The sequence below is a fragment of the Apodemus sylvaticus genome, chromosome 14 (assembly GCF_947179515.1).
Source record: "Apodemus sylvaticus chromosome 14, mApoSyl1.1, whole genome shotgun sequence".
NCBI lineage: Eukaryota > Metazoa > Chordata > Mammalia > Rodentia > Muridae > Apodemus > Apodemus sylvaticus.
Window position 1 is genome coordinate 51,710,218 of NC_067485.1, and position 27,003 is coordinate 51,737,220.

Genomic DNA, 27,003 nt, shown 5'->3' on the forward strand with positions numbered 1-27,003 from the left:
TGAAATGATAATGTAATTATATCATTTCCCTGTTTACCTTCTCCCCTCAAATGTTCTCATATACTCAGTTTTTCTCATTCAAATTTATTGCCTCCCTTTTCATTAGTTTTTGTTAATGCATATATGTATATATTATACATATATTTAGGCATATATATATATGCATACATATACACATACATATATATTCCTAAATATAACCAGCTCAGTCTGTATAATGTTACTTATATGTATCTTTTTAGGACTGATTTTTGGTATCAGACAGACAAGTGGTATTTTTTTTCTCCTGGTGAGAGTATTTCTCTCACTCTCAATATTACTTAGTCTTCTGTGAGTTATCTATCTATCTATCTATCTATCTATCTATCTATCTATCTAGTTTGTGTGTGTGTACATGTGCGTGTGTGTGTGCACACGTTTGCGTGTGTGTGCGTGTGTGTGCGTGTGTGTGTGTGTTTGTGTGTTGTACTGGCTAGTTTTGTGCATCAACTTGACACAGGCTGGAGTTATCACAAAGAAAGGAACTTCAGTTGGGGAAATGCCTCCATGAGATCCAGCTGTGGGGCATTTTCTCAATTAGTGATCAAGTGGGGAGGGCCCCTTGTGGGTGGTACCACCTTTGGGCTGGTGCTCTTGGGTTCTATAAGAGAGCAGGCTGAGCAATCCAGGGGAAGCAGGCCAGTAAGGAACATCTCTTCATGGCCTCTGCATCCGCTCCTGCTTCCTGACCTGCTAGAGTTCCAGTCCTGACTTCCTTTAGTGATGAACTGCAATGTGGAAGTGTAAGCTCAATAAACCCTTTCCTCCCCAACTTGCTTCTTGGTCATGATGTTTGTGCAGGAATAGAAATCCATAAAAATAAATAAATAAATAAATAAATAAATAAATAAATAAATAAAAGAAAGAAACCTTGACTAAGACACGTGTGTGTGTGCGTGCGTGTGTGTGCGTGTGTGCGCGCACGTGAGCGTGTGTGTGTATGTGTGTGTGTACGTGTGTGTGCGTGTGTGTGCGTGTACGTGTGTGCGTGTGTGTGTGTGTGTGTATGTGTGTGTATTTGTGTGTGTGTATGTGTGTGTGTGCGTGTATGTGTGCATGTGCATGTGTGTGTGTGTGTGTGTGTGTGTGTGCGTGCGCGCGCGTGTGTGTGTTTTTGAGGCATTCTGGTCTTTCTCCCATCTACTTTGACTTGTCTATTTTTATTCGTCTTCAGCTCATATTGCAGGAGCCATGTAGGTGAGATTTTATGAATGTAACATCATTCATTACTAGACAATATCACAGAAAACTTTCTGATTCTCTGGCTCTTGCAATCCTTTGCCTGAACCTTAGGTGTAGGACTTGTTTTGTAGATGTATTCATATATACTGCATCCCACAAATGATTTTATGTAATAATCTCCTGTCTGTTGCAAAGAGAGGCTGCTTTGATAAGGGGTTAAGACTACGTTTATCTGTGTATATAACGATGCATATTTAGAATGCTGTTAGGATTGTGCTGATTTGTTGAAGTGGTGGTTGTATGTTCTAATTCAACATCTATGATTTCACTAGCCTTGGTCAGTTGGCTAGGTTTCCAGTGTCAGGCATGATTTTCCTCTTGATGAGCAGGCCATAAGCTCAGTTTGAGAGCTCTTGGTTACCACCAAATTGGGCATGCCACTACTGCACCTTCAGAGTTATCATGGCAAGCTGGATGTTGTTGTGGTTTCTAGATATGACAGCTTGGTAAAGCTTCCTTCCTTGCATGATGCCTTCTTGTAGCCTGAAAGGTATTACTCAGAGAGGAAGGATTCAGATCCTCTGTAGCTCAGCAGCCTCTGGGCCATTTCTGGAGCATATAGTGTCTTCAACAATAGGCATTTGACTTCCACCTCTGGAAAGCAATCAAAGGCAATAGTAGTAGTCTGTAATGTTTTGTGAATCTCTTGAACAACCCTAAAAATCAACTCACTTAGGGCTTTTCATTCCTATTGTTGGTGTTTTGGTGATGTAGCCTTTCACTTTTAAAAGGAGCATTGTCATCCTAGATGAGAAATTTTTGTTTAAACTATGTGTATGTATTTATACAGACTTATGTATGTTAAATATGTTTAATATAGGTAGTTAATAATTATTCTTTCTATATTTTTGGACATTCACAATGTTATTTTACCCCTTTCCTTTCTTCTGTATTTATCTCCCCCTCACTCATAATTCTGCCCCCACATATGTATATTTCTCTGACCAGATCTTTTATTCTTTGTTAGTCCTCCTTTCATTGATCACTCCATCTTCCACTCCACCAATGGCCATCCTTTAATTTCCTGATGTCTGCATTACTCAAGTATTTGAACACACATTTGAAAATTTAGAGTTTGGAGCCTCATGAGAAAGAAAACTGTTTGTTTTGCTAGGTCTGGGATAACCCACTCTACAGTGTTTTCTCTAGATCCATCCATTTTCCTGCCAAGTGCAAGATTTCTGTATAGCTGAATAGTATCCCACAGTGTATACGTGCCACATTTTCATTATCCATGCACCAGTTGAAGGACATTTAGGTTTATTCCATTTCTTAGCTATTATGAATACAATAGCAATGAATTGTTTAGCAAGTATCAGTGGACCAGAATGACAGATCATTTGGTCATATAGTAAGGAATAGCATACCTGGTTCATATGATGGATTTACTTTTAGCTTTTTAAAAAATTCCCTGTACTGATTACATGGTGGCTGCACCAACATGAAGCACCACCCACAGTAAATGAGTCTCTTCCCCTACCTCAAACATTTGCTGTTCATTCTTTTGGTGGTCTTAATCATTCTGACTGCAATAAGGTGAAATCTCAATGTTATTTGATTTGCATGTCCCGAGTTTCCCAAGAAGATAAACATTTTTTAAAAAGAACTTCATAGTCCTTTTTTCTTCTTTTGAGAACTCTACATTCAGGTCCCAAGACCATTTTTTTTATTGGCTTTCTGGTCTTTTGATTATTTGTTTTTGAGGAGTTTTAAATATATTTTGAATATTAATCCTCTATTAGATATATGACTGAAAATGTTCTCTCCAAGTCCTAAGACATTTTTTCACTCAGCTGGTTTTTTCTTTGGCTGTGTAGAAGCTTTATAGTTTTATGAAGTTCAAGTTGTCTACTATTGTCATGCAATCTTCGGCAATTGAAATCTTATTCACAGAGTTTTATTCACATCTAAATAATGCAAGATACTGCCTAAATTTTCTCCTAGAAGTTTCAGTGTTTTTTGTTTCATTTCATGTATAAGTCATTGATGCATTTGGAGTCAGATTTTGTACATATCTCATTTCATTCTTCTGCATGTGGATGTCCAGTTTTCCCAACACCATGTGTTGAAGATGCCTTCTTTTCTCCAGTTTATGCTTCTATTAAGCATTTGAAATTTCATGTGCTCATGTTTGGGTCTTGACTTTTGTTTCATTGGTCTGCATGTTTGTTTTCGTGCCCATACACTCTGTGTGTGGGTTCCATCTCTCTCTCTCTCCCTCTCCCTCTCTCTCTCTCTCTCTCTCTCTCTCTCTCTCTCTCTCTCCCTCTCCCTCTCTCTCTCTCTCTCTCTCTCTCTCTCTCTCACACACACACACACACATACACACACATACACACACACACACACACACACACACATGGTTTTAAACACATGAGTCTATGGAGGCTATTATTGTTCAAACCACCATACTAAAATCGGGCATACAGCATACAAACATTACCACAACTTGCAGACCAGGCAAACAAAGGTTTTGACCAAGATGCATGATGAGATCAAACCCAGGAACTTGGAATGTTTGCATCAGCAGAAATTTTTGATGCACGTTTTGAACTATATCAGAGCCAGGTAAAGCACACAGACATACATAGTATTCTATAATGCTCAGCACAAACTGAAGACCCGAACAGGGTGCTCTAACCAGCATAAGACAATACTTGACACCCATAGGAAAATTATAGATAGAGCCTCAGGTAATGAATACCAGTCCCAAAGAGGAAAGCACAACCTCAACCCTACTATGACTCAGTTCTCTCCTGAATGGGAAGAAGAAAGGAAATCAAGAATTTAAAGCAATGAAAACGAGAGAAGAGAAACATCTTTAATGAACAAACCAACTTCAGACATGCAAGTCCCAGTGCAGAAGTAAAAACATGAAAAAGCAGGATGTGTTTTTTTTCCAGTAATTAATTCCATAGTCATGCCTCCTAGTAAGATTTATTTGGAAAAGATTCCAGACAAATAATTTAAAAGAATAATTGCAACTATGGTCAAACAACTCAAAGAAGACATAAGCACATTTAGAGAGAACAAAACCTAAGTGCTGAATGAATTAAGCAAGTGAATGAAAATATGAAACTAGAATTCAATTAAGAGAGAGAATTTTTAAAGTACACACTGAAATAATGCTGAAAAAAATCCCAACAAGACAAATCAAAATCAACGTGAAAAGCTTACCCAATGAAACAGATAATGTAGAAAATATAGTCTTAAAGTGTGGAGACAAAGTAAAGAAAATTGATCATTCAGTAAAGGTTAATGAAGAAAAATTTTAAATAACTGGAACATAAGTGGGCACTAAGGCACCATGAAAAAGGCGAACCTCTAAACTCTGGGTAGAGGGAAAGGAAAAGATCACCATACTAAAAGCAAAGAAAATATTTTCAGTAATTTAATGTGATAAAATTTCCCAAAGCTGGTGAAAATTATTCCAACTCAGATACCAGAATCTTATAAGATATAGACAAGATAAGAAAAGATATTTCCCCATGGCATAATATAGTTAAAACACTAAAGCACAGACAAAAGAAAGGGTACTGAAAGTTTCAAGAGAGAAGAATCAAGTCACTTATCCATGACTTTTAAAGCCAGAGAGCCTACAAAGATGCATTCAATCTATGGCAAAACACAACTGTTTTTAATACTCAAGAAGGTTATGAAAACTAAGGAAAACTTTGTATGATAAAGGAGAAAGACCACTATGCCAACTCTAGAGGAACCAGATACTCACCAAAAACACCATAGAGGACAAGCAAACAATACCAGCACAATTCATCAAAAGACATCTTAAAACTCCACAAAATGACAAGATTCAAAAAACTGCTTTCAATAATTCTTAATAAACCATCTCAATATTTTAATAACAAGGGGCAGACTAGCAGCTTGAATCAGAAAACAGAATCTACCATTTTGTTGCCCCAGTGAAGTACATTTCAGCACCAAAGGTAGACATAAACATAGGGGAAAAGGTGTGAAGGGGCATTCTAATCAAATATAACTAAGAAGCAAGCAAGCAAGCAACTTAGCTATTAAAATATCTGACAAAATGGAATTCAAACAAAACAAAATTAAGAGATAAGAAATGTTACTTCATCCTCATCTCTCGAACATTCCATCAGATGACATTACAATTGTAAACATATAAATATAGAAAACAGGCACACTTACTTTCATTGTAAAGCTACCAATTACTCCCAACATAATGGTAGTAGGCAATTTCAACACCCTATTCTCACCAATAGACAAGTCATTTGAACACAAAAGTTAAAATGTAGAACTCTTGGGTTTTACAGCACCATGTCTCCCTGCACATTGACATGATTCCTGCCATGGTGATAATCTGAAACTTTAAGGCAGCCCATATAAATGGTTTCCTTTGTAAGAGCTGCTTTGGTCATGGTGTTTCTTCACAGCAATGAACCCTGACAATCTGGTTATGGGAAGAGACAAACAAACTTAACAAACTCTCAGCCAAATTACACAAAGGAAAGAAAAAGAAGATTAAAATTTAATTTCTATTAAAAGTAGAAATGAAAATATAAACATTTGAAATATAGTCAACATCACATGGACATACCTCAAGAACATATGCTCTATTGTAAAGTGGTGAACCCTTTAGAAATTTTTAGAATTTTTAGATTCATATGTCCTACCCATACTGAACAAAGAAGAAAAAAATAGGTTTAAAATATCTATAACCATAAATAAAACTCAAATCATGATTTAAAAAAAAGTCCACCAATTAAAGAAAAAAGCCAGAAACAGTTTGAATCAGGACTTGAAAGAACTACTCAAACTATTTCATGATATAGAAAAGGAAGGCTACAAAACTAATTTTCCAAAGTCAATGCTACCTTAACATAAAAACCAAAGACATCATAAAAAGAAATTACAAAATTATATCACTGATGAACATAGATGCAAAGATTCTCAAAATATATAATTTTAATTCATTATCACATTAAAAGGATAATCCATCATAACAAAAATGGCTTAATTACGAGAAACTATAAATGTTTAACATTAATGAATCAATAACTATAGTGCATCCCAAAAAATCTCAAAAGATGCAGAAAGAGCCATTAACAAATACAACATCCCTTCCTGGTAAGGATCATAGAGCAGCCAGCGATAGAGAGTGCACACATCAATATAAGGGAGTTTATTTATGACAAATTTATAATCAGCATCATTTTAAATAGAGAAAATCTCAATACATTTCCTCTAAGATCAGGAAAACGAAAAGTGTGTGTCTATATTTTCTATCTATATTCAACATGTGTAAAGCCTTAGCTGGAGCAATATGAGAAGAGAAGAAAGTAAAAGATATGTACATAGGCAAAGAAGTCAAAGTATTCCTTTCTGCAGATGATCTCATTCTATAAATAATGGACTCCAAAGAGTCAGTAAAAAAACTACTAGAGTTAATTAATATATTCAAGAAAGTGTCAGAACAAAATTAACACACAAAAATCTGAAGTCCTCCTATATACCAATAACAAACATACTAAAAATAAATCAAAACAATCTCCGTCACAAGAGCCACAAGAAAACATTCCTCTCTCATAAACCTAAAGTAGGAAATGAAAGATCATGAATATATTCATATATATATATGTATATATGGCTATAGCTTGGTAATATATATATATATATATATATATATATATATATATATATATATAATAACTAACTCGAGTCTACATGAATCAAGGGTCTCAACATAAAACTTGATACTCTGAAACAGTGGAAAATTTAGGGAGTGTATTTCAACTTAGAGGCAATAAGGATTTTTTTTTTTTTAATCCTTACATCAGTGTAAGATTTTGGTAGCAGAGAAAGTAGTGGGATTTCATGAATCTAAAAAGCTTTTGTATAGCAAAGGAATTGTGATGCAAGGCAACCCTCAGAATGGGTGAAAGTCTTTGCAGTTTATTCATGACAGAGGATTAATTTCTAGGCTACACAAGTCACTAAAGAAACTAAACAAAAGAAGCTAACAAATGCCAAGGAATGGTATAGCAGGGTCCTCCAGAAGTGTCATGTCCAGTTTTCTGAGGAACCACCAGACTGATTTCCAGAGTGGTTGTATCAGCTTACAATTCCACCATCAGTAGAGGAATGTTCCTCTGTCTCCACATCCTCGTCAACACCTGCTGTCTCTTGAATTTTTAATCTTAGCCATTCTGACTAGTGTGAGGTGAAATCTCAGCATTGTTTTGATTTGTATTTCCCTAATGATTAATGATGTTGAACATTTCTTAAGGTGCTTCTCAGCCATTTGAAATTCTTCAGGTGAAAATTCTTTGTTTAGCTCTGTTCCCCATTTTTAATAGGGTTATTTGGCTCTCTGGAGTCTAGCTTCTTGAGTTCTCTGTATATATTGGATATTAGCCCTCTGTCGGATGTAGGCTTGGTGAAGATCTTTTCCCAATTTGTTGGTTGCCATTTTGTCCTTTTGACAGTGTCCTTTGCCTTACAGAAACTTTGTAATTTTATGAGGTCCCATTTGTCAATTCTTGATCTTAGAGCATAAGCTCCTGGCCATATACCCAGGGGATCCCCTGGCATCAATAAGGACACATGCTCCACTATGTTCATAGCAGCCTTATTTAAAATAGCCAGAAGCTGGAAAGAACCCAGATGTCCCAAAATGGAGGAATGGATATAGAAAATGTGGTGTAATTACACAATGGAATTCTACTCAGCAATTAAAAACAATGAATTCATGAAATTTTTAGGCAAATGGTTGGGACTGAAAATTATCGTCCTAAGTGAGGTAACCCAATCATAAAAGAATACACATGTGATGCAGTCACTGATAAGTGGATATTAATTAGCTCAGAAGCTCTGAATACCCAAAGCACAATTAGCATATCAAATGATTCCCAAGAAGAAGGAAGGAGAGGTCCCTTGTCCTGGAAAGGCTTGGTCCAGCATTGTAGGGGAAGACCAGGACACAGAAATGGGAGGGGGTGATTGGGGAATAGGTGGAGGGAAGAGGGCTTATGGGACTTATGGGGAGGGGAAACTGGGAAAGGGGAAAACATTTGGAATGTAAACAAAGAATATAGAAAAAAAGAAGCTAACAAATCCAATTAAGAATGAACTGTGCGCCAGGCAGTGGTGGCACACGCCTGTAATCCCAGCACTTTGGGAGGTAGAGGCAGGCGGATTTCTGAGTTCGAGGCCAGACTGGTCCATAGAGTGAGCTCCAGGACAGCCAGGGCTATGCAGAGAAACCCTGTCTCGAAAAAAACAAATCCCCCCCCCCAAAAAAAGAATGAACTGTGCACAGATGACCTTATCTGAGATGCCTAATAGTGGGGACATGGAACCTGAAGAGGCTACCTCCTGTAGCTAGGTAGGACCCCCCGGTGGAGGGATATGGACACTAACCCACCCCAAACAACATTTTGACCAAACATTTGTCCTATCTAAAAGAAATGCAAGGTCAAAAATGGAACAGAGACTGTAGGAGTGGCTAACCAATAACCAGCCCAACATGGGATCCATCCCATGGGCAAGCAACAATCCCTGACACTACTAATCATAATCTGTGATGCTTGCAGACAGGAGCCTAGCATAACTGTCCTCTGAGAGGGTCCACCTAGCTGCTGATTGAAACAGATGTAGATACCCAGAGCCAAACATTGGGTGGAGGTCGAGAATCTTTTTTTTTTTTTTTTGAGTTATTAGTTTCATTCTTTTTTTAATATTTTTATTTTCTATATTCTTTGTTTACATTCCAAATGATTTCCCCTTTCCTGGATCCCCCCTCCCCATATGTTCCATAAACCTTCTTCTCTCCATCCCTTCTCCAATCACCTCCCTCATTTTTCTCTGTCCTTATATTCCCTTCCCATGCTAGATTAATCCTTTCCAGGATCAGGACCCTCTCCATACTTCTACATGGGAGTCATTTGTTACGCAATTTGTGCCTTGGGTATTCAGGGCTTCTGTGCTAATTAATATCCACCTATCAGAGATTGCATTCCATGTGTATTCTTTTGTGATTGGGTTACCTCACTTAGGATGATATTTTCCAGATCAAACCATTTGCCTAAAAATTTTGTGAATTCATTGTTTCTAATTGCTGAGTAGTATTCCATTGTGTAAATATACCACATTTTCTGTATCCATTGGAGGTCGAGACTCTTATGGAAGAGTTGGAGGACTTTTATTGCTAAGTCAGACCTAAGGGACAATAAACAAGGGTTTTGACAAATATTTTTACCTAAAGTCTTTATAAGTTCAAAACTCAGACAGCTCAAGAAGCTGAAGAATTTATTCAGCCAGATTCTCTCAAGTGACTTGCTTCTGGTGCATGACTCTCATCTCCCACACTCTCATATATGCCTTTGTCCCATATTTGTATTGTTTTAATCTGCATTTCCTATTTCTGTACCATGACCTATCTAAAATTTAGTTTTTTAATGCTAATAAAAATATAACAAAATAATCCACAGAGAAATGTGAAAGAGGATCAGAAGATTATTCTCTAGCTTCAGGATATTTGTATTTTATGAAAGTTGCTAAAAGCATTCGTTATAGGAGGCATTGGAGAGGTTTATAAGTGTGCCTTTGAAGTTACATTAACTTGACATAACCCTAGTTGACTTGCAGCAATATTGTGCTGTAAAAGACTGTCCATTCTAAGTCAGGGGACTTTGCCTAGAAGGGAGATTGTTTTGCTTCATCTTGTGGCCTTCAAATCAGGAACCTGAGTTCCAAGATAAAAGTTAATCTGCCAGGCAGAAAAATATTTCTGAGTAAATACTACTGCAGTCAACTTCAAGGAGGCCTTGGGAGAAGAATGCCAACATTTATTTATGCTTCTGATCAAGTGAGGCAGTGCCTGGGAAATGGTAACGTGTACAGTATTAACTGTATTTGAGGGTACAGACATGTCTGGTGGGAAGCAGGTTTGGAGAGACCTGCCAAGGCCAACCTTCGGCCTGATTCCAGCTGTATCTGAAGCTGTGTTCCTAAAGATGTTATTGGCACTGTGTTCTCTGGAAATAGGTTTCAACTTTCTATCAACTATACTTTTATTACTCAAAATTGTCAAACATGCATAGAATGTATTTTAGTTATACCCATCATGACTCCTTCCTTACATAAAGCATCTGTCCAGCACTGGAGTCTATGAGATTCAAGATGCCAAAGGGTTCTTACACATAATCAGTGGTTGAACTGACACTCAAACTTGGATATATTTGGCTTCAAAACTGTTATTAAGTATACTGCCAACCATGCCTTATTTTCACTAGTTTGCAGAAAGAAGACTCAGCTCCTTGTTTCTTCAGAAGTGATTTTTATGTGTGGTCAACAGCAGCAGCAGCAGCATTTCCAACACCCAGCCTGCTGCTACACTTGCAAGGCTGAAAGCTGACAGGAGCACTGTAACTCTAGACCTTGGAATGACTACAATTTCCTGGTTACCTCATGATACTTCTCGACACGTCTCCATTTGTGTTTGATTTTCTCCCTTTCTATTTGCCAAGCAATAACAAAAAATCTTCACATTTTTCTGGAGCCTATTCCATACATGCCTTTCTTCCTTCATAAGGTGACCTTACATCCTACAACATTTTTGAATACTGAGCTGCCTTTGGAATTTTCATATTGCAGATATTTTATTCTTTAACTATATAGCCATTCTATGGTTTTTCCTGCTTCTTCTTAAACTCAGAAAATCACTTATAACTGTTTCTCTTTGCTTTCACCCTATCCTTAGCTATCACATCATTTCCTTTGGTTTATAAACATTTTCAAGTCTCTCTCATGACAAACAAAATCCTCACATTTAAACCATTTTCTTAGCGGGATAGTTTCACTCTTGACTTAACCCTTTTGTGAATTAGGCATCCTGAAAAAAGTGGAAGAAATTTACTCTCTAAAAATTTTCTGTCAATTCTCATTTTACATCCTCCTAAGTAACTTAGACTTTTACTTTTTTCTTTAGCATATTTTTATTATTTTAAAATTTTATATAATGTGTTTTGATATTATTTACTTCCAACTCCTCCCCTTAACTTCTTTCAGATCCACTTCCATTTCCCTACCCTCTCAATTTTGTGTCCTTAAAAAATATTGATAACCTATCTATTTCAATTTGTGTGGTCCAAGATTTGTCTTGGACCTAACACCCAGCCTGCTGGGTTCAACCAACAGAGTGGGTTCAACCTACCAGAAGTCACACCCTTAAAAGTAAACTGATTTCATTATCCCAGAATCCTTCAACTGTCATTAACCCCTCAGAACAGAGGATCACAAATCCTTTGCCACTTGGTGATAGACTATTGATGGCTTAATCATATGTAGATTTTGTGCAGGCAATCACATAAGCTCAAGAACCCTGGTTTTGGTTTTTTTTTTTTTTTGGGGGGGGGGGTGCAGTGTTGGTTGGTTGGTTGGTTTTCTAGAAGACATTGGTTTGTTCTGACCCTCCTTGACCTATGGTTCTTAAAATCATTCTGTCCCTTCTTCTATGACGGTCCCCAAGTCAAGGAGAGAAATATGGTGTCTATGTCCCATTTGTGGCTTAACATGCCCCAGCCATTTATTCTTTTCTGCAGTTTGTGTTATCTACTATCCATGGCACAGAGAATTTTTGAGGTGAATTCTAAGAGCTGAATTAATCAACTGTTAAACTTATATGAATTGAGAGGGCAATATGATACTATGGTTATTCAACAGAATAGTATTAGGCTCAAACCTGGAGCTTGTGACTCTTAGCCATGGGTTCTTGGTCAGACTTACAGTATGGGCAGATGTTCTCTCCTGTGGAATGGTTCTTAAATCCAATCAGACAGTGACTGGTTATCACTATAAAATTCATGCCAGCAGCACACTGATTTGTATAGCTTCCTATGCCATTTATTACTACAGTAAATAGGGTTCCAAGCTAGTCAAGATTACTAATTACTTCCCACTCTTTATCTCATCAGCTCTCATAGCACCTTGTTCTACTAGGAGAAGAAACCAGCATCAACTTCCTGGTCAGTATGAACTCAATTTTTCCATGTCCTTTGACTGATATGTGTGATGCTGTCATCAATAGTGTTTCATCGTCAAGTTCTTAGGAGCAAACAAAAACAAATAGCAATAGACTGCATTGCTTCGAGGAACTTGGGGACACCTATGACCAATAATTCAAGGGGACTTCTTTCACATCAGGTACTGGGTTTTTTTATTTGTCTTGTTTATCTTGGCAACAGCTGCATCTGAAATAAGGATAATACTCTGTGTACAGTAATGCCAATTAAAATCTTTTGTGTGAGTATAAATATGAAACTTACAAAATAGAGGGTTTCCATATGGCAAATGCATATTTTTAATGCATTGACATCAATATCCCTATTGACATTTTAATTAAAATGCATCTTTTGTGTTATTATGTTTGACTTTCTCCATAATTTCATGAATTTTATCAGTCTACTTGAAATTCTGTATATACTTGGTTTCTCATAATGACCCCTTACTCATTTTACATTATCTTGAAATATACATTTTTTCTTCCTTTGTACTCCTATCTGGTACATAAACCATGGAACTACCACTCGTGCTGCTGTCTGTGTCCTCCAGGCACCCATGCGTTAAAACCTAGTGTCTAACCTGTAGTGATACTGAGAGGCAGCAGCACCTTGGAGGTAAAGTTTCATGGAAAAATACTGTAAGCTTGTGTAAACGTCAAAGAGTTATCAATTAACCCATTCATGATTTTTTTTGTTGTTTGTTTTGTTTTCTTCAATCTGTTGTTTTTCTTTCTTTAACCTAATCATTAAAATTTACTCCCACTTGCTTTACATATCATTTTCAGATTCTTTTACTTTTCTTTTATTGGATATTTTATTTGCTTCTTTTTTTCTTTTATTGGATATTTTATTTGCATTTCAAACATTATCCCCTTTCCTGATCCCCCCCCCCAGAATCTACCTATCTTATCCTCCTCCCTTTGTGGAGCTCCCCCACTTACCCATCCATTCCCATCTTCCTGCCCTGGCATTCCCCAACACTGGGGCATCAAGCCTTCACAGGATGACCAAGGGCCTCTCCTCCCATTTATGCCTGACAAGGCCATCCTCTGCTACAGAAGTGGCTAGAGCCATTGGTCCCTCTACATGTACTCTTCATTGAAGGTTTTATTCCTGGGAACTCTGGGGAATCTGGTTGGTTGATATTGTTGTTCTTCCTATGGGAGCAAATACCTTCAGCTCCTTCAGTCCTTTCTCTAATTCCTCCACTGGGGACCCCATTCCCAGTCCAATGTTTGGCTGTGAGCTTCCACCACAGAACTCTAACAGAGTTCTGGCAGAGTTTGTATTTGTATTTGTATTTGTCAGACTCTGGCAGAACCTCTCAGGAGAAAGCTATAACAGGCTCCTGTCAGCAAGCACTTCTTGGAATCCACAATAGTGTCTGCATGTATACATCTTCAATGTCCTTATTTACATTTTAATTAAATGTGTATATGGTGTCTGTATGTGGAATGGATCCCCAGGTAGTGAAGTCTCTGAAAGGCCTTTCCTTTAGTCTCCTCTCCATACTTTGTCTCTGTATTTCCTCTTGTGATTATTTTGTTCCCCCTTTTAAGGACTGACACATCCACACATTGGTTTTCCTTCTTCTTGAGTTTCATGTGGTCTCTGATTTGTATCTTAGGTATTCTGATCTTTTGGACTAATACCACTATTTGCAGATGATATGACAGTATATTTCAGTGATCCCAAAAATTCTACTGGAGAACTACCTAATAAACAAACTCAGCATAGTGGCTGGATAAAAAAATTAACTCAAAAAAATTCAGTAATCTTCCTATACTGAAGGGATAAACAGACTGAGAAAGAAATTAGGGAAACAACACCCTTCACCCATAGTCATAAATAACATAAAATATCTTGGTGTGACTCTAACCAAACAAGTGAAAGATCTATATGACAAGAACATCAAGTCTCTGAAGAAAAATATAGAAGAAGACCTCAGAAGGTGAAATAGATCTCCAATCCTCATGCATTGGCAGAAATAATATTTTAAAAAAATGGCCATCTTGCTGAAGGCATTCTACAGGTTTAATGCAATCCCTATCAAAATTTCAACTCAATTCTTCACAAAGTTAACAAGTGCAGCTCTCAAATGCATTTGGAAAAAAAATGCCCAGGACATCAAAACTATTGTCAACATTAAAAGAACTGGGAGAATCACTATCCCTACCTCAATCTATACTACAGAGCAATAACAATAAAATAACAGTATGGTATAGGTACAGAGACAAGCAGGTAGTTCAATGGAATAGAATTGAAGACCCAGAAATGAACCCACACACCTATGGCCACCTGATATTTGAAAATGGAGCTAAAACCATCCAGTGGAATAAAGACAGCATTTTCAACAAGTGGTTCTGGTTTAACAGACAGTCAGCATGTAGAAGTGTGCAAATTGATCCATTCTTATCTCCTTGTACAAGGCTCATGTTCCAGTGGATCAAGGACCTCCACATAAAACCAGATACACTGAATCTAATAGAAGTGAAAGTGGGGAAGAGCTTCAAACACACGGGTAAAGGGGAAATTTTCCAGAACAGAACACCAATGGCTTATGCTGAAAGATCAAATAGACAAATGGGACATCATAAAATTGAAAAGCCTCTGTAAGGCAAAGGACACTGTCAATAGTACAAAAGGGCAACCAACAGATTGGGAAAAGATCTGTACCAATCCTTCATCCAATAGCTGGTTAATATCCAATATATACAAAGAATTCAAGAAGTTAGACTCCACAGAACCAAATATCCCTATTAAAAATGGGGAACAGAGCTAAACAGAGAATTCTCAACTAAAGAAACTTGAATGACTGAGATGCAACTAAAGAAGTGTGCAACATCCTTAGTCATCAGGGAAATACAAATCAAAACAACTCTAAGATTCCACCTCACAGCAGTCAGAATGGCTAAGATCAAGAACTCAGGAGACAGTAGATGCTGACAAGGATGTGGAGAAAGTGGAACACTCTTCCACTGCTGGTGGGATTTTAAGCTGGTACAACTACTCTGGAAATCAGTTTGGTGGTTCCTCAGAAAATTTTACATAGTGATACCTAAGGACCCAGCTATACCACTCCTGGGCATATACTCAAAAAATGATCCAACATATAATAAGGACAAAAGCTCCACTATGTTCATAGCAGCTTTATTTATAATAGCCCAGAAGCTGGAAAGAACCCAGATGTCCTTCAACAGAGGAATGGATACAGAAAATGTGGTACATTTACACAAAGTAATACTACTCAGCTATTAAAAACAATGATGCTCTGCCATCTTGGCTCCTGGACAGACTGGATGGGCAACTCCAGGTACACAAATTCTAACATTGCTTGGGACACACCCCCCAGGCTTCTGCCTGTGCCCAGGGCCTGGGCAGCTCTGCTGGCCTTCTGTGTGCCAGTCCTATTGGGGTATGTTTCCCCTGCAGAGTGATTGGTGCTTGGAGGGGGTCCATGCAATGTCCACAGTCTCCAGTTCCAGGCAGACCATACAAGCAACACCAGGTACACAGAGAAAACCCAAGTATAATATTGCTTGGGACAAGGCACACCAGGGCACCAACAGCAACCGAAAGTAAGGCAGCATGTCAGCAATCTGTGCCAGAGGAAACCCAGTCATCCAGTGGTGCAGAAATAGCCTTATAGGCTCACAGGAGGTTCAAGCACCAGTCAGTGTCAACAGGACCAACTAACACCAGAGATAACCAGGTAGCAAAAGACAAATGTAGAAACATTACTAACAGAAATTAAGGCAATTTGGCAACATATGAACCCAATTCTCCAACAATAACAAGTCCTGGATACCTCAACACACCAGAAAAACAAAATTTGGATTTAAAATCACTGGTCATGATGCTGTTAGAGGAATACAAGAAGAACATAAACAAATCTCTTAAGAACATGAATCAAAAGGTAGAAGCCCTTACAAGGGAAACACAACAATCATTTAAGGAAATTCAGGAGAATATGGCTCAACAGATAGAAGCCAATAAAGAGGAAATGCAAAAATCACTTAAAGAAATACAAGAGAACTTGGCTCAATAGGCAGAAGTCATTAAAGAGGAAACACAAAAATCTCTTAAAGAAAACACAAACAGATAAGTGAAGAAATTGAGAAAAACCATACAGGATCTAAAAACAGAAGTAGAAACAACTAAGAAATCACAAAGGGCGACAACTTTGGAGATAGAAGAAAGCCTTGGGAAGAAATCAGGGGCCATAGATGCAAATATCAACAACAGAATACAAGAGATAGAAGAAAGAATCTCAGATGCCAAAGATACCTTAGAAACCATTGACTCAACAATTAAAGAAAATGCAAAATGCAAAAAGTTTGTAACCCAAAACATACAGGAAACCAGGACACAATGAGAAGACCAAATCTAAGGATTGTAGGTAAAGATGAGAGTGAAGATTTACAATTTAAAGGGAGAGCAAATTTCTTCAACAAAATTATGGAAGAAAACTTCCCTAACCTAAAGAGAGAGATGCCCATGAATATACAAGAAGCCTGCAGAACTCCAGACTGGACCAGAACAGAAATACTTCCCGTCACATAATAATAAAAAACCAAAATGTACTAAACAAAGAAAAAATATTAAAGGCAGTAAGAGAAAAAGGGCAAGTAACATATAAAGGAAGACCTATCTGAATTACACCAGACTTCTCACCAGAGACCATGAAAACTACAATATCCTGGGCAGATCTCATGCAGACTCTAAGAGAACACAAAAGCCAGCCAAGACTACTATACCCAGCAAAACTCTCAATCCCCATAGATGGAGAAACAAAGATATACCATCATAAAATCAAATTTACACAATATCTTTCCACAAACCCAGCCCTACAAAGGATAATAGGTGGAAAACACCAATACAAGGAAGGAAACTATTCCCTGGAGAAAGCAAGATAGTAACCTTCTTTCATCAAACCCCAAAGAAGATAACCATTCAAATATAAAAATATCAAAAATAACAGGAAGTAATAATCACTATTGCTTAATATTTCTTAACATCAATAGTATGACTTCCCTAACAAAAAGATGTAGGCTAACAAACTGGATACTTACAGAGGAACTTACATTTTGCTGCATACAGGAAACACCTCAGTGTCAAAGACAAACACTATCTTAGAGTAATGGGCTGGAAAACAATTTTACAAGCAAATGGTCTTAGGAAACAAGCCAGAGTAGCCATTCTAATATCAGATAAAAATTGACTTTCAACAAAAGTCATCAAAAGAGACATAGAAGAACACTTCTTACTGGTCAAAGGAAAAATCCACCAAGAAGAACTCTCAATTCTGAACATCTATGCTCCCAATGCAAGGGCACCCTCATTAGTAAAAGAAGATTTACTAAAGCTCAAAGCACACATTGCACCAAACACAATAATTGTGGGTGACTGCAACACTCCACTCTGCTCAATGGACAGATCAGGAAAACAGAAACTAAACAGGGACATAGTGAAACTAATTGCAGTTTTGGACCAATTGGATTTAACAGGTATATATAGAACATTTCATCCTAAAGCAAAAGAATATGCATTTTAATCAGTACCTCATGGTACCTTCTCCAAAATCGACCATAAATTTGGTCACAAGACAGACCTCAACAAATATAAGAAGATCGAACTAATCCCATGCCTCCTATCAGATCACTATGGAGTAAGAGTGGTCTTCAATAGCAACATAAACAACAGAAAGCCCACATACACATGGAAGCTGAACAACACTTTACTCAATAATTCCTTGGTCAAGGAAGAAATAAAGAAAGAAATCAAAAACTTTTTAGAATTTAATGACAATGGAGGCACAACATAGCCAAATCTATGGGACACAAGGAAAGCTGTGCTAAGAGGAAAACTGATAGCTCTGAGTGCCTCCAAAAAGAAACTGGAGAGAGCATACACTAGCAGCTTAATGGCACACCTGAAAGCCCTGGAACAAAAAGAAGCTAATTCACCTAGGAGGAATAGAAGACAGGAAATCATCAAACTCAGGGCTGAAATCAATCAAGTAGAAACAAAGAGAACCATATGAAGAATAAACAAAACCAAGAACTGGTTCTTTGAGAAAATCAACAAGATAGATAAACCCTTAGCTAGACTAAACAAAGGGCACAGAGACAGTATCCAAATTAACAAAATTAGAAATGAAAAGGGAGGTATAACAACAGAAACAGAGGAAATTCAAAAAATCAACATATCCTACCACAAAAGCCTATACTCAATACAAGTGGAGAATCTGGAGGAAATGGACAATATCCTAGACAGATACCAAATACCAAAATTAAATCAGGAGCAAATAGATGATATAAACATTCCCATAACCCTTAAAGAAATCAAAGGTGTCATAGAAAATCTTCCAACCAAAAAAAGCACAGGACCAGATGGTTTCGGTACAGAAGGTTATCAGACCTTCAAAGAAGACCTAACACCAATACTCTTCAAACTATTCCACAAAATAGAAACAGAAGGAACACTCCCCAACTCGTTCTAGGAAGCCACAATTATGCTAATACCAAAACCACACAGAGATCCAACAAAGAAAGAGAACTTCAGGCCAACTTCCCTTATGAATATAAATGGAAAAATAGTCAATAAAATTCTTGCCAACCAAATCCAAGAACACATCAAAACGATCATCCACCATGATCAAGTAGGCTTCATCCCAGGGATGCAGGGATGGTTCAATATAAGGAAATCTATTAATGCAATCCACTACATAAACAAACTCAAAGAAAAAAACCACATGGTCATTTCACTGGATGCTGAAAAAGCATTTGACAAAATTCAGCATCCTTTCATGCTTAAAGTCTTGGAAAGAACAGGAATTCAAGGCCCATACCTAAACATAGTAAAAGCAGCATACAGCAGGCCGGTAGACAACATCAAACTAAATGGAGAGAAACTTGAAGCGATCCCACTAAAATCAGGGACTAGACAAGGCTGCTCCCTCTGTCCTTATCTTTTCAATATTGTACTTGAGGTACTAGCTCAGGCAATTAGACAACATAAGGAGGTCAAATGGATACAAATTGGAAAAGAAGAAGTCAAACTATCACTATTTGCAGATGATATGACAGTCTACTTAAGTGACCCAAAAAACTCTACCAGAGAATTTCTACATCTGATAAACAACTTCAGCAATGTGGCTGGTTAGAAAATCAACTCAAGCAAATCAGTAGCCTTCCTATACTCAAAGGATGATCAGGCTGAGAAAGAAATTAGGGAAATGACACCCTTCACAATAGCCACAAAAAATATAAAATATCTTGGGTTGACTCTAACCAAACAAGTGAAAGATCTGTATGACAAGAACTTCAGGTCTCTGAAGAAGGAAATTGAAGAAGACCTCAGAAACTGGAAAAATCTTGCATGCTCATGGACTGGCAGGATTAATACAGTTAAAATGGCCATCTTGCTAAAAGCAGTATACAGATTCAATGCAATCCCCATCAAAATCCCAACTCAGTTCTTTATAGAGTTAGAGCAATTCTCAAATTCATCTGGAATAACAAAAAACCCAGGATAGCTAAAACTATTCTCAACAGTAAAAGAACTTCTAGGAGAATCAGTATCCAGGACCTCAACAATACTACAGAGCAATAGTGTTAAAAACTGCTTAGTATTGGTATAGTGACAGGCAGGCAGATCAATGGAATAGGATTGAAGACCCAGAAGTGAACCCATACACCTATGGTCACTTGATTTTTGACAAAGGAGCTGAACCAATCCAGTGGAAAAAAAGATAGCCTTTTCAACAAATGGTCTTGGCTCAATTGCAGGTCAGCATGCAGAAGAGTGGGAATTTATCTATTCTTATCTCCTTGTACTTGATCAACTCCAAGTGGATCAATGACCTCCACATCAAACCAGACACGATGAAACTAATAGAAAATAAACTGGGGAAGACCCTTGAGGACATGGGCAGAGGGAAAAAGTTCCTGAACAGAACACCAATAGCTTATGCTCTAAGATCAAGATTTGACAAATGGGACTTCGTAAAATTACAAAGTTTCTGTAAGGCAAAGGACACTGTCAAAAGTACAAAATGGCAACCAACAAATTGGGAAAATATCTTCACCAACCCTATATCAGACAGAGGGCTAATATCCAATACATACAAAGAACTCAGGAAGTTAGACTCCAGAGAGCCAAATAACCCTATTAAAAATGGGGTACAGAACTAAACAAAGAATGGCTGAGAAACACCTTAAGAAATGTTCAGCATCATTGGTTATTAGGGAAATGTAAATCAAAACAACCCTAAGATTTCACCTCACACCAGTCAGAATGGCTAAGATTAAAAACTCAGGAGACAGCAGGTGTTGGCAAGGATGTGGAGAAAGAGGAACACTCCTCCACTGCTAGTGGGAATGCAAGTTGGTACAACTACTCTGGAAATAAGACTGGTGGTTCCTCAGAAAACTGGGCACAACACTTCTGGAGGACCCTGGGCCTATACCCAGAGGATTGATTCCCTGGCAAGCAATAAGGACCCTTGCTCCACTATGTTCATAGCTGCCTTATTTATAATAGCCAGAATCTGGAAAGAATCCAGATGTCCCTCAATGGAGGAATGAATACAGAAAACGTGGTATATTTACACAATGGAATACTACTCAGCAATTAAAAACAATGAATTCATGAAATTCTTAGGCAAATCGTTGGAACTGGAAAATATCGTTCTAAGTGAAGTAAACACACATTGTGTGTTCACAAAAGAACACACATGGAATGCAGTCATTGATAAGTGGATATTAGCCCAGAAGCTCTGAATACACAAGCCACAACTCACATATCAAATCGTTCCCAAGAAGAAGGAAGGAGAGAGCCCTGGTCCTGGAAAGGCTTGATGCAGCATTGTAGGGGATTACCAGGACAGAGAAGTGGGAGGGGGTTGATGGGGTAATGGGCAGAGGGAAGAGGGCTTATGGGATTTATGTGGAGGAGGGAACTGGGAAAAGGAAAATCATTTGGAATGCAAACAAAGAATATAGGAAATTTAAAAAGGGGGAAAAATGAAAAAAGAAGCCTGCATTTCCAACACATGGTGCTGGTTCAATTGGCGGTCAAAATGTAGAAATGTGCAAATTAATCCATTATTATCTCCTTATACAAAGCTCAGATCCTTGTGGATTAAGGTCCTCCACATAAAACCAGATACACCGAATGTAGTAGAAGAGAAAGTGGGGAAAAGTCTCCAACACATGGGCATAGGGGAAAATTTCCTGAACAGAACACCAGTGGCTCATGCTCTAAGATCAAGAATTGACAAATGGGACCTCATAAAATTGCAAAGCTTCAGTAAGGCAATGGACTCTGTCAATAGAACAAAACGTCAAACAACAGATTGGGAAAAGATCTTTACCAGTCATCCATCTGATAGAGGGCTAATATCCTACATACACAAAGAACTCAAGAAGTTAAACTCCAGGAAACCAAGTAACTCTATTAAAAAAAAATGGTGAACAGGTTAAACAATGAATTCTCAACTGAGGATCCTGAAAGGCTGAGAAACACCTAAAGAAATATTCAACATCCTTAGTCGTCAGGAAAATGCAAATCAAAACAGCATTGAGATTTCATCTTACCCCTGTCAGAATGGCTAAGATCAAAAACTCAGGTGACAGCAGATGCTAGTGAGGATATGGAGAAAGAGCAGCACTCCTCCATTGTTGGTGGGATTGCAAGGTGGCTGTCAGGAAAACTACTCTGGAAATCAGTGTGGTGGTTCCTCAGAAAATTGGACATAGTACTACCTGGAGACCCAGATATACTACTCCTGGGCATATACCTAAAAGATGTTCCAACATGCAATAAGTACACATGTTCCACTATGTTCATAGCAGCTGTATTTATAGCTAGAAGTTGGAATCAACAGAAGCCAGATGTCCTTCAACATAGGAATGGATAGAGAAAATACTGTACATTTACACAATGGAATACTACTCAGCTATTAAAAAAAAGACTTTATGAAATTCACAGGCAAATGGACAGAACTTGAGAATATCATCCTGAATGACATGACTCATTCATAAAGGAATAAACATGCTACATACTTAGTTATAACTGGATATTAGTCCAAAAGTTCAGAATACCAAAGATTCAATTCATAGACCAAACTAAAATGTGGATGCTTCAGTGCTTTTTAGAAGGGTGAACAAAATACTCGAAGGAGGAAGTACAGAGACAAAATGTGGAAGTGAGACTGAAGGGAAGGCCATCCAGAGACTGCCCCACCTGCGGATTCTTCCCACATACAGCCACCAAAACAGGACATTATTGTGGATTGCTTGCTGATGGAAGCCTGATATGGCCGCCACCTGAAAGGCTCTGCCAGAGCCTGACACATATAGAAGTGGACGTTTGCAACCAACTATTGGACTGAGTACGGGATCCCTGATGGAGGAGTTGGAAAATGGATTGAAGGAGCTGAGAGGGTTTGCAGCCCCATGGAGGGAGCAATGGTGTCAACAGGCCAGATGCCCCACCACCAGGAGCTCCCAGGTACTGGACTACCAACCCATGAATACACATGTAGAGACCCATGGCGCTGTCCACAAATGTGGCAGAAGATGGCCTTTTGGACATCAGTGGGAGGAGAGACCCTTGGGCCTGAAGGTGTTCAATGCCCCATTCTAGGGGAATGCCAGGGTGGAAGGACAGGAGTATGTGTGTGTGTGAGCACCCTCCTAGAGGCAGGGGGAGGGGCAATGAGATATAGGGTTTCTGAATGGGGAGACCTGGAAAGGGGACAGCATTTGAAATATAAATAAAGAAAATATCCAAACCAAAATAAAAAAACAAAACAATGACTTTATAAAATTCTTAGGCAAATGAATAGAAGTAGAAAATATTACCCTGAGGGAGGTGACACAGTCACAGAAGAACACATTTAGTATGTACTCACTTATAAGTGGATGTTAATAATTCTTCTTTTCTGACCTACTCACATGTTCTATGACCAGGCTAATTTGAACTTCCTACTCAGTTGAAATAACCTAGTCATGGACTCTCGGTTATTAAAATGCCAGTTCCAAGCTCTCAAGATGTCAGATGTAGCTCTCCATGTTGTATAGTCAGAGGCCAGAACTCACTTGGCCTCCAACTGTCTGCTAACTATCTGTGGAGACCTCCAGGAAAACTCCACAGAAGTGCCTTCTCTGCTGACATGAGAGCTGAGCATGTATAAACCAGCAGTTGGGTGATGTAATCCTATCCAATTTTCACAGATAATATCCAGGGTTAAAATGTTTCCAAACCACAGCTGAAAGACACATGTGGTTTTATTCGCCATAAAATCCAGCAAGTAATTAATACTCTGTCATGCTCCTGCAAGCTGCCTCTCTTGCAGGTTTAGAGGGTGATGGTGAGACCTTATGGTCTGTACTGACTCCCTCTGGCCCAGCAGGAAACACCAACATATCTTTCATTCATAGTCTGGGTAATCATATGACTTGTCTAGCTTCTCTAGGGGTTGGTGCAGATGTGTTAGAGATTCTGGATGGTTGTGCAAAGCATCTTGATTCAGGGGCCATCAGGAGTTGTTTAGGAGACTGATTGTTCTCTAATATCCAAAACTGTACACTGCTAAAGATATTCTAGAAGAAAATACAAAAGCATGCTGAAAGATTATATCATACTAAATATATTGGATTTTAGAGAATTAGCTGAAGGTTCCACTGTATCAAACTGCAGAAATGGTCTGACTACAGTAAATGTTCATGAAAAGATTATTTCTGTCTATGCCTCTGCCCACTCTCCTATTGAAAATATTGACTTATACCTGATCCTTTCTCCAGCTGATCTGCAATTTAGAACTGTCATTAATAGACTTTAATACATTTTTAACTTCCAATCAAATCTTAAATTTTAATATTTTGGAAACCTTTTTCAGAAACAAGAAAGATTACAAATTCTCATTCCAGAAAAGAAATCCACATGCACTTGAAATTTTGCCTGTAGTTTACAGTTTCCCAACAAGTCACATCTGAGGTCTCCATTGATGCTAATGAGCCTTTAAAAGAAAAGCTGTTGCATCTCTGTAAACTCTCTACTATTCTTCCTCTTTCTTATCTGCCTTCAAATTGACTTATATCTTTATGACGTCCTGACCTATATTTGGCTCAGCATTTAGTTCAGTGAGTTTTCCTTGAACTATAGACCATTGCATCTTTCGGTATGGGAGTGTCCTTATAGCTCAGTGCCCAGACGCTCACAGAATGTGCTCCCAATTAAATTTCTGAGGATGTTCCTTCCATATTATTGTCAAGTTACATCACTACACAGCTTTAATTATTGTGTGTCTAGACATCACACAGAAAGGCCAGTCAGTTCACGCAGACTAAAAGGCTAGGGCCTGACATAAGGCCCCCATAGGAATGGGGCAGCTGTTTTCCTGGAGCCAGTCATCAGTGTGAAAAGAAATATAAGGTATCTGTTAGCACCACTTGTAGACTATCCAGAGACACAGACAAGCAGCAGGTGCAGAAGCTAGTGCAATCCCAGCCAACCAATGGAGCCCAGCAAGGGCCATACACTCATTTATTTCTTGCATTAGAGGAGACAGTTTTCCCTGTGTTCTTTCTAGTTTCCAGGTGTGTGAAAGACACCTTGTTAGTATTGAGATGTGCCCTAGGCTATTAGCAAAATGCCCTTAGGGAGGGGTCTGTGAAAACTTTCAGAGAGAAGACCTTCTCTGAATCTGGGCATCAATCTTACAAGCTTGCATCCCAGATAGAAATCCCCCATTACCTGCGATTTTCTCCTTCCCTGTCTTCCCTTCTCATCTTCCCCCTTCGGCTGCCATCATGCTGTGAGTTGCTCTTGTTAGCCATGCCTTCCCCATCATGATAGACCAAAAAGGCCAAAACATAGCTTTCTTCTCTTATATTGTTCGTGCAATGTATTTTTATCACAGTGTTATAAAGATTAACAGCATGATCACGGAACCATGCAGATAGGTACAGTACAAAACAGAGGACTGAGGAGGCTATCACAGACTTACTTTTGAAGTCTAGAGTTCTGTTCAAAGAAGAGTCCTTAAATGAAGGGTCATTCATACTAATATGGATAAGGTGAGGAGGTACTGGGGGTGAAAGGGGAAAGACTCTGGCCCTGCTAGATGCAAAAGAAAAGAAAGGACAAGAGTGAGAGTAGAGAGAGTGTGGGGAAGCTACACTGATGATATGGTAGCTGAAGAGGCTGGGAACACCCACATATATTGGAAAAGGGCAAGGGTCCCACATATGAAGGGCCTTTAACATCATTCTAAGAATTTAAACTACGTACTAAAGGGTTTTATGGGGGTGGGGATGGGGGATTATGTCATTAAAGTAGGAGTCCTTGAGCCATGCTGTCTGAAGATGATATATTTGTCTGGTTCCAAGAGTGATCAATCCTGTGTTTCTTTTACCCCCAGGTTCCTCCTTCCCTCCTAGAGTAGCAAAGACTACCATTCATTCTTTGAGCATCATTCCTAAGGGACAGTTTGCTGATGGCTAGAGTGTGAACAGGAAGTAAACACTTCCTGCTTGCTGTATTATGCACATACAGAGCCTTTCTTTCGGATTCTGTAATCAACCAAAAGAGTTGGAACTTGCATGGGTCTGTCCAATAGAACATCTGGACTCCAAAACACTGGGTGGGCATGCAGAATCTGAGCACACACATCTCCTGGAGTCAAATCCAGCTTGGGCATCTCCCTGTTGATTCTCTATAGTAGCAGCACCCCTTCTAAGTCTTTATTCAAGTGCCTGTAGCTGACTACACTTAAATTCTGAAACTCACTCTTGCTTAGAGATTCATGATACGCAGTGCAGGTAGCTCCCCGGGTCAGGTCCTGCATCTAGCCTTCCTGAATGGGGCTCTCTTGATGCTCTGAGAACACCAACTGCCTTGTCTTTGCTTTGTTTGTCACGCTGACCCCATGCAAGTCCCCTGGTATCTTCCATACAGGGCTGCCTTCTCCCGACCTCTTGGGGCAAAATCCAGTCAGGCAGTTACCTAGTAGTTCTCCCTAGTAAGAGTCTCTCTTCTAAATGCTTATCAAAGCGCTGGCCTCAGACCACAAGCGAGCTCTGGAAATGACTTTTGCCAAGTGATCCCAGGCGTCTGCTCCCAGCATTTGGTTTGCAGGCTCATGGAAACAACTGCATGTTTTACTCAGCTCACTGTTTTTGCAGCCAGTTTCGAAGTCCCAGATGACGTGTGTTAAATGGGTTTCGGAGGCCTGTGTGCTGCCTGTTTATTAGCCACGCTGGAGAACAGCCATTCAGGAAGAAGGTTCTCTTTCTAATGCTCTTCAGGGTATCTGGGATTATCTTAGTCAGAGAGTGGGAGGAAGGTGTTTGACCTGCGTTGGTTTGGAAAGCATTAATGCCATCTGAGGATGGGAATAAAATCCTCAGGGGAGATGGCTCTTCCTCGAGGACAAGACTAAGAGGAATAAAAGTCAGACTTACATTGTATCTAGTAACCTCTGGGCGAATCCCACCACAAACCTCCCTCTGCTTGGAGAATTTGTTCTCCCTTGTCTCATAGATCAGAGAGAGGAAATTTGCAAATTCTTTCAGGCTCACATCCATGAACATTTTCAGTGAGCCTGGAAATAGATACCTCCCATGTCTTAGAGAAGCTTGTTTAAAGAGAAGGAAAACAGATTCTCAAGATAGAA